This window comes from Belonocnema kinseyi, chromosome 1 (genome assembly GCF_010883055.1).
Source record: "Belonocnema kinseyi isolate 2016_QV_RU_SX_M_011 chromosome 1, B_treatae_v1, whole genome shotgun sequence".
Lineage (NCBI taxonomy): Eukaryota > Metazoa > Arthropoda > Insecta > Hymenoptera > Cynipidae > Belonocnema > Belonocnema kinseyi.
Window position 1 is genome coordinate 79,555,763 of NC_046657.1, and position 14,095 is coordinate 79,569,857.

Below are 14,095 nucleotides of genomic sequence, written 5' to 3' on the forward strand. Positions count from 1 at the left end.
AAAATACCTAATAGGCTTTTATCTTATCAGTTTGAATGTTCCCGCCGCTATATTTGAAACATTGCAATGTTTCACGAAACTCTCAATGTTTCATGAAACTTTTCATGAGGCTAAAGTTTCATGCAAATTTACATCCCCACTCATCACGAAAAACAAATTTCTGCTTTTATTATACAATTGTATTTACCTTATCTTTCATGTATGAAACTAGCCACTGCAAGATAAGATATCTAAGATACCTTTAAACTTCCGCAGAAAATCTAGTGGAAATTTGTTCGAACGACCAGGCATCAATTTCGATGCAGACGGTCACGACTTAGTTAGTACATCCCGGATTTGGTGGTTTGAATGTCATTTATTAGGTTTTGACTAACCTAACATTTGGATATTATATCACGCTAAGTTCTATTTTTATTCCAAGACTATTTAGTCGCTGGTAAACAGGAGGAAATAAAAAGTTAGGTAATTAATATTATAACTTGCCTGCTTATTAACATCTGTTTCACTCAAATAACGACCGACAAAATGATCTTGACAGGTGACTTACAGTTTGTGGACGACACTTCACGTTGCACTGGATGAGAAAAAACAGTGACTAAATGATGCTTTTCCCCTAGATTCTCCGAATGAACCTGTGTGGCTCAAATTTGTTGCAACTCGATTGAACACCGATTTCGGTGTACATTGGAGGATCGGCGATTTTCTGTGTATTTGGTAAAAAAAATCATTTGATTTCTCGAAAGTTTAATTATTTGATTGAAAATCTAACTATTTTGTTAAAATTATCTTCTTTGGTTCAAATTCAACAGTTTCGTTAAAAATTCGTCCTTCTGGATATAAAATTAATCTTTTATGGTAAAAGAGTCATCTATCTCTATTGGTTGAAAATTTATATATCTCTGAGATGGAGGACTGTTTTCTTGAAAATTCAGTTTTTTAAAAAACATTGATCATTTTAGTTAAAAATTTATATTTAAAGTTCATGTACTTTGTTGAAAATTCGTCCTGTTTGGTAGAAAATTAATCTTCTTGGTTGAAAATTATTCTGTTTTTGTTGAGGATTGAACTATGTTTTGTTGAGAATTCGTCTTTTTGGTTGAATTCCACATTCTCTGATTTAAAATTAAAATCTTTTTGTTGTTAAAACATTGACTATTATATTTTTCGTCGATTTGATAAAAAATTATTATTTTGCTTATAAATTATTTTGTTATCTGAAAATAGCTGTTCCATTTTTGGTCGAAAAATTTGCTTTTGGTGACTTGAAAGTTCAGCTATCAGGTAAAAAATCCATCTATTTTGTTCAAAATTCATTACTTTGATTGAGGATTCAACTTTTTTTAAATTCGTCTTTTTATTCGAATTTGGCCTGTTGAAAATTCATTTTTTGTTGTAGAAAAATCAACTTCTTGGTTTGAATTGTTTAGAGTTGAACTACTTTGAAAAAATTTCTTTTTTTGTTTTGTTGAAAATTCATGTTTTTAGTTCAGAATTCAAATATTTGGTCGCAAATTAACTTTTTTTCTTGAAAATTCATGTTTATGGTTCATAATTAAACTAGTTTGGTACAAAATTAAACAATTTAGTAGAAAATTAAACTAGTTAACAATTAAATTATTTGACAAATTTATCTAATCTGTTGGAAATTCTTTTTTTTACAAATTAAGGTTATACCTGAAAATGTAGCGGCTCCATTTTTCAATATTCAACATTTTCAACTATTTCATTGAAAATTCACCTTTCTTGATAAAAAAAAATTAATTTCCATGTTAACAAATTCTTTTTTTTAGGTTTAAAAGTCAACTGTTGTGGATTTAAATAAATTGTTAAAAATTCGTCTTTTTTTCATTGAAAAATAAACTTTTCCAAGTTTAAAAATTCGACTATTATGTATTTTCACTTTATAACTACCAGCTAGCTTTATATATAAAAAAAATCGTTTATACGAAGATATTAGCAAAATAGTGCACGAATGAACCAAATCCCATGATCCATTATTTTCCTCTTAGCATTCAACGAACTGAAGATAGTTGGTGACTGAAGTGAAAATACCCATGTAATTTGGTTGAAAATTTATGTAATTTGTCGGAAATTCGTTTTTTGGCAGAAAATAAATCTTCATGGCTGAAAATTCACCTCTGCAGATAAAAATTCACCTACTATGTCAAAAACTCAACTGTTTTGTTGAAAATTCGTCCTTGTGGATTAAAAATTAATATTTTGTGATACAAAAATCATCTTTCTGGGTAAAAAACGATGTTTTTGTTGTCGAAAAATAAACTTTTTGGGTTAAAAATTCAAGAACTAAATTGTTGTGTGTCTAGATAATATTGACCTTGAATTTATCGACATAGATTTAATTCTTATTTTTTGATCAGATAAGTGTCATCTGCTAAAAAACTCTGTGGACCCCCCCCCCCATGTGAATCTTTGTAAAGTTTGGACAGACCCTCCCCATTTATAGTTTCACGTAATATGAGGACGCTCCCTCATACCCGAATAAAGAATTTTAAATCTCGTCAAGAGCATCCAATCTTCCACATCAAAAAATGACCCAAACAAACCACTCTCAGCAAAAAGTAAGCCAGTTCCTCAAAATTAATACACCCCCTCACAAGAAGTGCAATCAGAATCAATATCATCATCATTTCCACAACGAGAATCTCAACCTGGTGTCCATGTTCATGGATTTCTCCTTTCTGGTCTCACTCTCTCACACTCTCGCCCTCCAAGCTTCCAGAACGTAGGATGGGTAGGATCCTCGAGAGGTACCTCGTTGGGGCGGTGGTTCCACTGAGTCGCGGAGTGGGGAGATACCGGGAGGGGATTCTCCCCTTTCCAAGAGGTATTCTGTGGTCTGGAACACTGCAGGAGGGATAGCGTTCACCAGAGGTCGGCTGAGGTCGCGCGGAGTTTCCCGAGTGCACTCGATCCTCCGAGGAGGCGGAACCTCTCGCCTCTGATTGGTCAGAGCCCTCTCGCTGGGGAACCACCCACCGCACGCGCAACTCGACAAAAAAACAGACCGTCTGAGGAAAACAAAAGACACCCGGACTGAACGGCGGCGATCAGGGAAATGAGAATCGGTCCTCCTGAGGTTTGGCAACCCAGCCCGATGAGGGTCGAATTCCCGCCGAGAACCTTCAGGACGCCATGACAGTTGTCGTGGCCCAGAGGGGGAGGGGTATCCTTTTTCTGACCACTTGTGTCTCCGAAACCCTGATCTTTCCAATATTCTGAGCTTATTACACTTAGAAAGGTATCTCTGATTTTTAATTTAAAAAACAATTTGTTCATTTGTTATTTAATTTGATTAGCATTATCAATCGCGAGAAAGCGATTCAAAATAGTTTTTAAAGAAAGTAGCTTAGATTTTTGAAGGTTTTAGTTATCAAATTAAAATTTCAACAAAAAAGTTCAATTTTGACAAAATAGTTAAATTAAAAAAAAAGTGAATTTTCAACACAAATGTAATAGTTGATATTTCAATGGAAACAATTTCAATTTAGATAAAAATCAGTTTAATTTAACCAAAAATATGATTGTTCAAGAAAAAAATTAAATTTTCAAGAAAATAGAAAAGGTTTTACTATACGATGATAAATCTACAAAAAATTTAATAAAGAAGTTAAATTTGCAATACAAGTAATTGAATTTTCAACTGTAAAAGATGAATTCTTTTAAAAAAATGTGATAAATGATATTTGAATATAAAAGATTTTATTACAAATATGAATTTTCAAACATATGGTTTAAACGGAAATTTGCAGAAATCTTAAATTTTCTTTCATTTTTCTTCAAAATTAATTTTAAAAAATAAACCTCGTCTTAAATTCTTAGAAATCTTCTAATTTTTTTCCGAATTGTTCAAAAATTTACATTTTGTTTCAAATTTGTTGAAATCTTTTTAAATTTAAAATTATTTTTTAATTTTTAGTAAGATTTGGGAAGATTTCCAAATTTTTTTAAATGTGTTAAAATCTTTTGAAATATTCTCTTAAAATTAATTTTTTAAACTACAAAATCATAAAAAATGTTCCCAGAAACCCAAAATTCTGAAGACGCCTCAAAATGCTATGTCCGACTTGGGCCAGGTCGGGCACACAATTTTGTGGATGTTAAATCCCCCCACCCCCCGGACCCCGGCTTATCAGCCAATCTTGAAAGTAGATGGTGCCCCATTAATTTAGAAGCCTAAAGTGGGTTGATTCCAAATCTCCCAAGTTTTAATGTAGTGTCAAAAGTAAAAAATATTTCAATTAATAATTGAACAAATGAAAAAAGTGAAAAAAAATGCAAAAATCGAGCACAAGACGAGTGCGTAGGCATCGTATATTTCAAAATATTCCTGAGTCACGTGTTGAAGACTATAGTAAGTAAATTTATTAAATATATTTTAAGATGCAACCTAACCTCGAAATGAGGTTATTTATTTATAAGAAAGGAAGCAGAAGTAATATTTACTGTGTAGAATGTAAAAACGAATTAGATCAACAATGACGTCAAAAAAATATTTATTATAGTCGCTTTAGTAAAAATAACTTAAAGAGCAAGTGCATAATGTTATAATCCACTTATTTCAAAATAACTTTTTACGTTTAGGTCCAATATATAGAAATTGAAAGCAAGTTCAATTTAGAAATTGAAACCAAAAACATATTTGCAAAATACTTAAATAGTTTATCACACACAAATGCTGGCTGTTATATTGCGTCTTTCGAGTTTTTCTGTTTGCTTCAAAAAAGATGTTTATAAAATATTTTATTTCTAAATCGTACATACTTCAATGTTTTTATAACGTGATATGTTTCGTAGTCTGATTTTTATATTCTAAAATTGCAGTTTAAGAGGTGATATATACGATTTTAATATTATTTTATTTAAAAATCCCTTTTAATTAGGAATAATAAAAATAAATTAATATGGGCTCAATCGGGGCTAGACCGGGTTATCTATCTGAGCACTGCGCTTGGGCCCCGATCGGGTATCGCGTTTCATTTCGAGTCTGGCCCCATCTATATGGCCCGATTTGGGCCAAATTCTTCTCGATCTGGCTCCAATCAGATCCATATTGGAATTTCTGCACTGGAATTCGAAAAACGAATTTCAAAAAGGCAACATTTCTTTTTAAATAGCATATTTGAAGAATATTTACTTATTTGTAGAATCAGAAACAGTTGAGTTGTAGGGAATATTTTCCCCGAAAAACACCCCTGATATAACATATTAAATAAAATAAAATTTTATAAGCACTTTTTAATTGAATAATAAAACAACATTTATTCAATATATTATTATTTTAATGATAATGATACAACTTTTTAAATTTTATCATTCTAATATTGAAAGTTAAGCAACTGTTAAACATTAAAATTTATCAACAATGAGTGACATTCATTAATTTAATTAAATTAATTTAATTATTATAATTTATAATATAATTTTATAATTATACACTATTAATTATAATTAATAGTTATTTATAGTTATAATTTAATTTAATTTTTTTTTATTTCAATCTATTATAATTTAATATTAATGAAATCTTGGATCGCGATTCACATTTCTTTCAATACATATCGCCTTAAATTGTTTCGTTCAGCAATTTGTTAAAAAAAATTTTGGATTGTTTTTGGTGTTTTTACAGAAAAATACAAATTTTTGCGTACAAAATGTATAGAAGTGAGTATGAAGTGATTTTAATTCCGTAAAAAATCGAAACGTTGAAATAATTTGTTTTTAAAACAAAATTTTTTATATTTTTTGTTATTCGTCAACATTTGTCGTTGGTATAAACAATTATTACAAGCGAAACTTATTTGGTATTTTTGGAAGTAAGCAATTTTTATTTCTTGTTGAATTATTTCCTTCCACAATGAGGTAACACAATTTTGAATTTAATAATATTTCCCTGCGTGTAAGAAAAGTATGGCAATTTTCTGTATGTATACTTTATTGTATTAATTGCTAATAAATATTTTTAATTTCAAAAATACAACTTTTGTCTAAGTTAGATTTTCTTTAAATGAGAAAAAAATAATGATGCACTACAAATATGATTCTTGATCTCTTAAATTGGTATTTTCGTTTATGCAACGGGCCATATACAAAAAGTTCCTCTATTTTTTTACAAAGAAAATTTTGCAACGCAAAATGCAATAAAGGATAAAGTCCTTGTAGACGTTGGAGAGACCTTCGCGGATCCAGTGAAGCGTTTCCAATACGTGACAGAATCATTCTGTCATTCCGCCTTTGTCATTAAGTAACTGTAACGGAAACGCCGCTCACCGTACGAATCGAAGCTCGTACTACTATTAACTTCATCCTATAGCCATCAACTGGCGATCTAACGGTTAATTATAGACAATAATCAATTTTTATTCCGATCTGAATATATTTCTTAATCCGTTTTTTTTCTCGGAAAGCGTGAAGATAATTTTGTAAACTTCTAGGCTCAATAATAGCAAAGACATAGACAGAAAATTATTTGAAAAATCCACAATAAAATAAACATCAGCAGCGTGCCCACCTGACAGGGAAATTAGAATTACTGGAATATGACTGGGCATTTTGCAATGCCATGCACTCATTTGCAATCCCACGTACTCTTTGCAATCCCATGCACCTTTTTGCAATCTCATGCACTCCTTTACAATACCATGTACTCTTTGCTAAACCAATACCTCATTTTAAATCCCATGCAGTCCTTTGCAATCCCATGTACACTTTGCACTCCCACGCACCTTTTTCAATCTCATGCAATCTTTTACAATCCCTTTTAATCCGCGCTTATGAAAAAATATATTAGGAAACTCGGTATAGTTCTATAATGATCTTTAGACATTTCAAGGAATTTCATAAAATTTAGGGATTTTATTAAATTTTCAAGGATTTCAACGTATTTTTAGAACTTTAACGGATAAGTTTAATGTGATTAATATTGAAGGAATTTTCAAGATTTTCAAGAATTCCTGTCAAGAGTTTTGGGGCAGACAATTTCCGCAAAAAAATTAAATTTTGACTGTGGGTCAGGTAAATTTTTGACATAGAGTGGAGAAATTTTAGAAAATAATCTTAATTCTGGTTTATAAAAAAAAGAGAATTTTCAAAAACCAATACACATTCTAAGTCAGAAGACATCTGATTCCGAAAATTCCTTGCTCCAAATCTAAATCTGTTTGAATTTAAAAATTGTTTATTTTTGCAAATAAAAATAGTACAAAATTTAAAAAAAATTATTTTCAATATTTTAGAAAAAAGGGAGTTTTTATTTTTATGAATCTTATACGATTTTGCAAAACAAAGATTGGCCAAAATTTGAAACTTTTATTTACCAAATATTAGAAAAAGGTAGTTTTTATTTTTCTGAATTTTAATCGAAAATTTCTTAAATAAATATATTTCTGCCTTTTGGAACAGGTCACAGTTTTAAGAAAAAAAAAATATTTCAAATTGCAATGAAGACTTTTTTCATGTTGAAAAAGTCCTGTTTGAGTAGGCCGTAGGGAAGAATGGTCCTAAGTCGGCACTGCGGGTTCCCTTGCGCTTCTCAGAGCAATTCTATTTTCTTCAATTTTTGTGAAGAAGGTACACATGTGTAAATATTTTGATATTTCTGAGTTCTGCGTGCTTTCACCTGATAAAGTAGATTTTACATTCCGATTTGATTCGTGTGCGTAATAGCATGAAATGTGTAAACATTCGTAGTGGTCCTGAGTCGGCATCAGACAGGTGGCCTTTGCTGGAACTTTTTGGTCTTTCGTTGCTATTTGCGTTTTATTTTATTTATTGTGTTGCAATTCCATGTCACTCATCTCTTGTTTGGATTATCATTTTTTCTTTCTTTTTGAGATTCATGTTTTGACGATTTTCATTATTACAATGGAGAAATATTTCCATCCTGCAAATACAGTTTGACAATATTCTGCATGTTTTTTTATTGTACGTCGTTTGAATTTGTCCATTTCCTCCTGATTTGTAGATGACCTGCTCTTCTTTTTTTGCAACTGAGCGAAAAAAAATATGTATACCGTCTCATGAACTGGAGGTGCTGGTGAAGGACCATTTTGAGAAATTGCAAAAATCGATTTCTTCACTTTGCACTGAATTGTGACAGCAAAAATCTTTCACACTGCTCCAAAGGACATCTAATTCTAGATAAAACAGCGGCGTAGCCAGGAGTTTTTTCCGAGAGGGGCTTCGATTTTTTTCGGAGAGGGCTTCGGGTTTATGTTTAGATAAAGAGTGGGGGGAAAGGGAGTTAAATAATAAGGTAACTGACCAAATATATTAAAGCACTATTGAACCCTGTTTAGCCTCTATTTTCGACAAAAACGCTTACCTGTGCCGACTTAGGACCACTCGCCCCCAGCTGTTTATCTGCCACTTTCGTCACCAATTTCAGCAATCATATCAAAGAAAAAATTTTCGCCGTGCTAAAATGGCAAATTAGAGTAATCATCTAATTTATCAAGTTCAACAAATTTGTTCATCAAAATTAAATTACTCATCACATTGATTATTTACGTACTTCGATTGCAAACGCGTTGATTTTACTTAATAATCAGTTGACTCCAAGAATTTGTTCCGTATTAAAATAATATTTTTTCTGACAACAACATTTTTCTATTTTTGTTGTTTATATAGAATTTTAAAAAAATCGAAAATCGGCCATTCGGCCTCGATACATTACTTGGGAAATTATTCAGCTTTAAATTAAAAACATCTAAATCAGATAAAACTTGTGACCTGCAGACATCCTGATCAGTGAGTTAATTAAACATTTCCAAAGTTGGAAGTAGTTTTCTAAAGAGTTTAAGTGCTCCGAGAAATTCTCACGAGCATGAGAATATGCTCGACCTTTACATGCTTTGAGAATTTAATGAGCATTGAGAAGCATTTTAAATTATGATTTAAAAAATCGTATTTTATATCTTTATTAAAAACAATGTCATTATTCAAATTTCGCGGGAAAATATATCGATTCAAATTTTAGTTCAAATTGGAAAGGGCGCTTAATTTAAATGGTAAAAGAATTCAAAGTAATAGAAAACATAATAGTCGCATTGAATAGTGCCTTATTCAGGATTGCTACAATATCCTAATTTCTCAATTCTTCTATAGGAATAAAACCAACCATAAACCTTCAGATTAATATTAATAATGCAAAAACAATTTTGTTTCAAAATACATTTTTAACACTTTTTAGTAGAGTTTTCAAATCAAAAAGATAAATTCTGAACCTAAGAAATTAATTTGTAACTAAAATGATGAATCTTCCACCAAAAATATGAATTTTTAACCAAATGTTTAGTTTAATTTTGAACACAAAAAGATCAAGTTTTTATAAAAAAAACAACTGATTTTCAACAAAGTAAATGAATTTTCATCTAAAAAATATCAATTTCTAACCAAAATTAGAGTAGTTAAAATGTATGAAAAATAAATCTTCAACCAAAAAAAAAGGAAGAATTTTCAACAAGCCCAAAAGATGAATTTTCTACCCAAAAAGATACAGTTTCAATAAAATATATACATTTCCAACAAAAAAAAATTTACAATAAATCAAAACTATAACATTGTAATGTGCAGTTAGAAAAGTAAATTTGAAAAAAAAAAACAACAAAAAAACGAGTTTTGAGCAAAATTAATTAATAAAAAAAAAATTTTTAACTAAATATTTTTTTAACCAAAGAAATGAATTCTTAACAAAATGTAGAATAGTTCAATTTTCTATAAAACAGAACATTTTTTAATGAAAAAGATTATATATATATAAAAGGTCCATTTTTTATAAGAAATGGAATGTTTAATGTGAATTTTCAACTTAAATGATAAATCTTCAGCTAAAAAGAATATCACCAAATACATGAATTTTCAACTAAAAAGGTCATTTTTGTACCAAAAATAAAATACTTAAATTTTCAGTTCGTAACATAAATTTCCAACCAGAAAAGAAACGAATTTTCCAAAAAATAGTTAAATTTTAAACTACCGAAATAAATTGTTAACCAAAGAGATGAAGTTTTTACAAATAAGAGTACTTTTCTACCAAAAAAGTCGGATTTTCAACAAATAGTTGAACTTTCTTAATACGTATTCTACGAGAACTTTTTCCAAATTTATATTTTGTGAATAATGAAAACAGTTCCAAATGGTCAGTCGACGACCCGGGTGCACCAGGTCGCGCCCCAGGTAGTTTAGCACGTATTCTACGAGAACTCTTTCAGAATTTAGATTGTTTCAACAGCCAAAATTACTAAAAATTGTGAGTCGATGATCCGGGTACATCAGATCGAGCACAAGGTTGTATACCATTTATAATTGTTTTCATTATTAACTAAATTAAAATTTTTAAAATTTCTCGTAGAATACGTATTATACTACCTGGTGCTCGATCGGGTGCACCCGGATCGTCGACTCACAATTTTTACTAATTTTAGCTGTTGAAAGAATCTGAAATTTATAAAGTTTTTGTAGAATACGTACTAAGCTACCTGGGGCGCGACCTGGTGCACCCGGGTCGTCGAATCACCATTTGGAATTGTTTTCATTATTGACGAAATTTAAATTTTTCTAAAGTTCTCGTAGAAAACGTTTCAAACTACCTTGTGTTCGACCTGGAGCACCCGGATCGTCGACACACAATTTTTAGTCATTTTGTCTGTTGAGACAATCTAAATTCTGAAAAAGTTGTCGTAGAATACGTGCTAAGATACCAGGGGCGCGACCTGGTGCATCCGAGTCGTCGACTGACCATTTGGAATTGTTTTCATTATTCAGAAAATTTAAATTTTTTAAAAATTTTCGTAGTATAAGTATTATATTACCTGGTGCTCGACCTGGTGCAAACTTTTTTCTCGCGGGCAGAAATTTGTTTGCCAGGAACAAGTGTTCTCAGAAATGATTTACATTTGTTGTTCTAATTTTTCTCTTCAACAGGCGTCGAGAGCCCCAGCTACTAGACTTGTAATATAACATTTCAAGACATGTAAGGTAGTATACCAATGCCAGAATTTGGAAACTACAACATTGTGTATTGCAGCGTTATCTTGCGTTTCGGAAATAAACTTCAACTTCAAGTAAAAAGATGAATTTTTAACTAACAAGATGAATTTTCTACTAAAATTGACGAATTTTTAGCAAATTACATGAATTTTCAACCAAATATATTTAAATTTTCGAAGGAATTTTCAACGAAATACAGGAATTAGTCACCAAGCATCTTAAATATTCTCCCACAAATTCAAATTTTCAATAAAATACAGGAATTTCAAACGAAATATTAGAGATTTCAATTTGAGAAGATAAATTTCGAATCAAATATGTACGAGTTACATTTTCAGTCAAAACAATTAATTTTTAACAAGAAAACATAATTTTCAAAGTTATAATTCAATTAAAAAAAAAGGTTTTTTGAAATGAAATGATGAATTATCAACCAAAAGAGATTGATTTCCAACAAAATAGTTGCGATTTTTAACCATAATAATAAAATAAACTTCAACTTTAGTTTTTCGAAAACTCCTGAATTCTATCAGATTTTCCCTGACATTTCCGGACTTTCTGGAATTACCTGATCTGTAGCAACTTTGTAATTTAAAAAACTTAATTTTGATTTCACTCTACTAAAATGCTTTGGTTAAAATATATGAAGTATTTATTTAGTATATTTGTTTAAACAATCAATTCTTTAACTCTCTTAAATGCTCTATAAATTCTTGGACATTTAAGGCCATGTGACGAGGGGGCCACCTTACCGCCACCTTTCTTATTTCCCAACTTATTTTCACACGCAGCGCTACATCGAGTTGAAAATTTAGGGATAATAAACCAGAAGCACTAAGAAAGGTGGGTCTGGTCCTAAACTTTAATAATTACAAAAAAAATTATTTACAACAAAAAACTGTTTTCATAATTATACAAATTTAGGACCACACTGACCATTCTTAGTGCTTTTTGCTTAATATCCCAATTTTTTAACTCGATGTAGCGTTTCGTGTGAATATAAGTTGGGAAAAAAAAGTGGCGGTAAGGTAGGAATCTGGTCACTTGACCCATTCATTACATGACCTTAAGAATTCTAATAGTCAGAAGCAATCAAAGACGAAAAGTTTGTAGTTACGGTAATTTTAATTTTCAAGATTCAAATAAGAGATAGAACCATATATTATTATTAAGAAATTTCATAGGCCCATTCGAAATTTTCGCTTCCGCTTCAAGATTTATCCTCTCTGGATCAGAACTCGATTAACAGTATATATTTACACCCAGAGTGGATCTTTTTTGGGCGCGCAAATTTTGTCTATTCCTTTTTTTTCGTACCTTGTGTCGTTTTTCAACAAATTTAACTTTTTTATTTTTAAAGTTATTTTTTACGGTTAGTGCAGAAACTACAAGTCCTGTCAAACAATTATTGATGACAAATTTGAACGAGTTTTCACTCTTTTTTGGAAAAGTAACTTTTGTCTATTAATTTCTATCATAGATTGTATCGTTTATCCAAAAATTAAATTTTTTTATTTTCAATTTTATTTTTTACGATTATAACAAAAACTACTTAATCCAACAAAAAATGATTACTGACACATTTGTAGCTCTTTTTTGTGTGAACAACTATTGTTCAATTTTCTTTCATAACTTTTGTTGCTGGTCCAAAATAAATTCTTGGGCATTTAAGAACTCTAGTCGGAAGCAATCAAAGACTAACAGATTGTAGTTACGGTAATTTTAATTTTCAAGATTCAGATAAGAGAAAGAACCATATCTTATTAAGTAATTTCACAGGCCCATTTGAAATCTTCACTTCAGCTTCAAGATTTATCCTCTCTAGATCAGAACTCGATTAACAGTATATCTACACCCAGAGTCGATCAATCGCACCAGATCCAATCAAGAATGAGTGGACATACCTATTAGATCGCAATCGATCGGGCCTTGGCCAGATGATCACCCATCCGTCAAACGATTTCCAGAAAGCCGCAGCCGTGAAACTCCGATTCGAAACGTTGAGGCTCGGGCTTCCTGTGAATACCTTTGTGTCTGTGAGGTAAAAACTCAAAAATCAAGGCTCTAAACAGTCTCAGGTCTAAAGTTTTAAAATCATCAGTACTTTACCTCTACCATTTCACTTTACCATCAGTACTGTATACTCTAAAGTACTCATGGTTGCTGATGAGGTTCCTGGGAGATGAGATAATTTAGGCACAAACTCACACATTCTCTAAATCTGAATCAGCGATAAGTATACCGCTAATTCAAATCAGCGTACATACGCTGGCAAATCAGCGAAATTTAGCTGTAATTAGTGAAGTTTCACTGATCAGCAGCTAAATTTAGCTGTTCTAGCAGCGTATATACGCTGATTTGAATATGCGTTGTACTTAGAGCTGATTCAGGTATTGGAAGTTTATTTCCAAAACGTAAGGTAACGCTACAATACGTAATGTTGTAGTTTCACAGAATAAAGTAATGATTAAATTTGTTGCAGGAAATTTTGCAGAGGGATAAAGTTTTATTCAGACAACTTCGCGTTTTTCAAAACACACGTGTTGTCATGGAAAAACAAAAGAAAGTTTAACCGATATCTGGTGAAAGTTTATCCTCTTAATTAAATTTTTGTTGCAGCGATTCTTTCATCGGAAATCGATGTAATTATCTTCTATTTTTTCTGTGTTCCAAATGCTGGCATTGCTATTGTGCCTCACATATATCGGAATTTTATAATAGATGCCCAGTAGCCAGTAAGGTCCCTGAATTCCGTAAATTCTATGAATTCCGTAAATTCCTTGAATTCTGTACATTCCATGAATTGTGTAAATTCCATGAATTGTGTAAATTCCATGAATTCCGCAAACTTCATGAATTCCGATAATTCCTTGAACTCTATGAATTCCGAAGTTTCCTAAATTTCATGAATTCCTTTATTTTCATAAATTCTGCGAATTTATTTAATTCCTTAAATTCCATAAATTCTGAGAATTGCATGAATTTTGTGAATTCTGGGCGTTACACTAATTACGTGAATTCCGTCAATTCCTTGAATTCCTTCGATTCCATGAATTGCGCGAATACCACGAATCCCATGAATTCTATA